The sequence below is a fragment of the Nestor notabilis genome, unplaced genomic scaffold (genome assembly GCF_000696875.1).
Source record: "Nestor notabilis isolate BGI_N333 unplaced genomic scaffold, ASM69687v1 scaffold8601, whole genome shotgun sequence".
Lineage (NCBI taxonomy): Eukaryota > Metazoa > Chordata > Aves > Psittaciformes > Psittacidae > Nestor > Nestor notabilis.
In genome coordinates this window covers 18,063-21,994 of record NW_009915146.1, presented here as the reverse complement: position 1 = coordinate 21,994, position 3,932 = coordinate 18,063, and positions in this window count along the sequence as shown.

The window sequence follows — 3,932 nt, the reverse complement described above, 5'->3', positions numbered from 1 at the left end:
GGAGCATTTTTCACTGGCTTTGGTCCCTGTGGACAACAGGGCTGCAGCAGCTCCTTTCAGGAGAGCAGCTCCTGCTTTATGGTGCTGGGGCTCTGAACCTGACAGCAGGGAACCAGGACCCCCATCAGACTGGCATCAGGGATGCTGAGCAGGCCAGGAGAGCAAGTGCTAGATCATAGACTGAATGTTCCTGCAAATGTCAACAAAATCATAGATGTATTTTCATCTTTACCTATTTGACCCGTTTAAGTAACTACAACATTTCTCAGTAATCCCCAGCAGATGAGCATCAAAGAGGAGACCTATGGTCCTAGCTAATCCCTTTATTATGAAGTAATGCTACAGAAATCAAATACCAGCAGTAAATCGGGAGATTAACAACAAGCTGGGAAACACACAAATTAAATTGCATCCTCCCTCGCTGCTTTGCCCAAGCCAATGATTCTGTTTCTGCTCTGGCCACTGCAGCCCCCCAGCAGAAAAAACAAGATTAGAAATCACTTTATAAAAATGAGACTCCACTTTAATCCCCGCTGCAGTCAGTAGCCTGACCAGAACAGCCACCCTGTCTCCATGAGCCTTTTGCCTGGGAAGGGGGGAGTGTTTTGCTTTTCCAAATGGGTAGGGATCCAAATGTGGAGACACAGCTGTGCCCAGGAGAAGAGACAAGGGACAAAGCTGGCAGGACCAGGCAGCCTGGAGGTGATCCCGGCAGTGTGGTTTGCTCCCTGACTCCACTTCCATTGCACAGTAGCATCTAGCATCTGAATGAATATTTTATTCATTCCCTTAAGAATATCCCCACAAATGCACATTTTAATAAAACATGAGGATGCATTTTTGGAAGAGACATCTAATGCTTCTAACAGCCCCATCACAGCTTATTAACCAGAGCAAACACTCTGCAGTTGTATTTTTATCTTGGGGACTTTAATGAGTCCCAACACATGTGAGGCAATGGGGAAGGTGCCCACAGGCCCATGTCCCCATGTCCTGGCAGCAGGGCTCAGCAGCAGCCAAGGCTCTGAATTCTTCTTGGTGGGATGGGGCAATATGTGTGAACACTGGAGCCATTCGCTTCACACCCCTTGCAGCCCCCTCAGTCAAACAGGAATACATCTACTTAGGAGAATGCCAGAGAGAAAGGAAGACTTAGAGAGTTTCTTAGTGAAAAGTATTGGCAAATTAGAGAAGCACTGAATTAAAGAATAATAGAGGAATACTCATGTGTGAACACACATGTGCCACCTTCCACCTATTCGAATCACACTACCTGGGCAAGATCTGCTTCTCTGAGAAACCAGTTTTGGTTTTCTGCACTCGTAAGTACAGCCTGGGAGCTGAGTGGTGATTTTTTTCCCAGAGTGGAGGTAATTCTCGTGAAAGTCTTGCTGCTTCTGGGAAAGACAAAATTTTGTCTTGTCCTTGTTTGAATTCATTGTAAAAGCAGCAATAAACCAAGTGGCCAGAGAGCAGCAAGCTGAGAGACAGCAGTAGGATGGAGGTGGCAAAGGTTACCTCTGCCTCTTCCTGCTACAGGGGAAAGGAGCCAATTAAGTCTGAAAGGAGGAAATTTAAAGCCAGGGAAAGGAAATATTCCTCCAGCCCTAAAGTGAGCTGTTCAACTCACCAGTGCAAGAGGCCTCCGAAGGCAAGATGCCAGCGTGATGATGAGGAGCCACACTGGCAGAAGGCACAAAGGGTGGTGAGAGAAAGGGACACCAAGGACTTGGCCCTTGGAGGCATCAGCTTCTTACCCAGTGACACACAGTGCAGGTGTGTGCACATCCATCCTGGCTCGGATGAGGTGAGGTCCCCAGCAGCATCCCTCAGCAAGCTCCTGCTATGGAACACCTTTACATTACTGCTGACAGGTAGCACTGACTTATAAAGCAGAAATAAATGAGCCTGCTCTGCAATTTTGCCTGATTTTGTCTCCCATTTCAATTTGCCATCTTTCAGCATAATGCCAGGTGGTTAATTATGTTTCCATCTTATTTCCCAGATAATACCCCCTCCTTGTAGTGCACATCGTAGCCACTCAAAGGGTTTCATTTTACCTTTCATTTCACCTCCTAGCACAGCATTAAATTTAGTCAGCTTGTAATTTTGGGATATTTTATACATTATGCCTTTATTATTGTGAAGTAAAATGGAATTCTTGTCTTTTAATTCACTCTCTAATAATTCTCCACCAAACCTTAGTACAAAAGGCTTTCCCCCCCCAAGACTAATTGAACAGGGTGTAATTATAATATCCAGAGAGATGATATTGAAAGTACCTTAACTGTGACAGTTTCTTCTGACTAATTGCCCCTTCAGTGACTACCAAATCTTGGCTATGCAAGCTCCACATCAGATACTCTACTGATGCTCCAAAACCAAGCTTAGGGGCATGGTGCTGCACCAGGCAGGCAAAACCAAAGCTTAGGGCTTTGGATTTGGGCATGGTGCTGCTCCAGGCCCACGATCTTGAGGTCTCTAAGCCTCTTTAAGGCTCCTCTGCCCTCCAGGGACCAGCAGCGTGGTCCCATGTGAAGACAGGGAACACGGTGTCTGAGGCAGCTGGCAGCCACTGAGGTAGCACTGTCCCACTGAGAGAGCAAAGACACAAAGCATCACTCAGTCCTTGCCACAGGAGCAGGCATCCGCAGCCACAGGAAAAGGATGTTCCCATCTCCATCCTCCTCTCCCTTTGCTTAATGCTCCTGCTGGAAATGTTCTGCCTATTTGACCAAAGGGAAGCCTTGAAAATACAGAAAGAGAGCGCAAGGGAGGAGTGCTGGGAGCTGGGGCAGGAGCATCCTTCCCTGGTTCCTCGCAGGAGACAGGAGATAAAGCCAGCACTACTGCAGGCTGCAGCGCTTCCCTCTGAGAAGCATTCACCTACCAGGGGAGGAGCAGCGAATATTCACATTTGTACACTTTGATAGTGTGATAGCAGTGTACAACAGGCAAGGTCAGCACACGGCAGAGACACCAAGGGACTGTTTCCTCACTAAACCATGTAAGTGAAAAATCAGTGTTAAGAGTGACTATTACGCAGACAATAAAATGTTTTTATACCAATGTAGGTGTCAAGCTCTACGCTTCTGCCGAGTGGATCCTTCACATTATGACTGCAAATATGCTTAGCCAAGCAGAATGCTCCCAGCAGCAGCACAGTGTTTGTTATTAGGAATAAGACTTCCACTCTGCATTTTATAGCTGGGGCTCTTGGGGATGGATGGTACAAACAGAGACTGGCCCTGGGGAGAGGTAGCATCTGTGGGGACATCACATTACAGCAGTAGGAGCCACTGTGCAAAGGAGAAGGGACGGGACAGGGGAAGCTCTCAGTAAAGCATCCTGGAGACATTAATGCACATTAATTGCTGTCGGACCACTATGAGCTAATTAGCCTTTGCTGGTCAGAACGGGCTTTCAGCTCTCCTCCAGAGCCAGGCAGTTTCTCTCCCTCAAGCACACACTCACACAGGCTGCAGCCAATATCGGAGGGGAAGAAGTGTTTAACCAGAGCTCACTAGCGGCCAGCCCATCGCCTGCACTAACAGGGATCAGGTCTGGAGGGGGAGAAATCCTTCATGCTGTGGACAACGCTGTAAATGAGCTTGACCAGCTGTTTGTTCAGCTCAGCAGCCCTGGCCCTCGGTACACACCCTGGTCCGGATTGAGGCACAAGTTGTCCCATCCTGTCCCCTCAGGTGCTGCCTGTCTTCAGGACAAGTCTTGCCTTTCCTCTCTGGAAGGGCACATCCTCTTTTTATCAGCGCTGAGGAATCTCTTACCAATTATTATGAATTTGTTAGTATTTCCTCCCTGCATTTGCTGTTTTTAACTGCTGAGATCTCCCACCAGATACGGCTCCGCACCGGGAGAGGTGCAGAAAGCTGGTGCTGGATTTTTCTGAATCTTTTGTTCGTCTCAGTCTC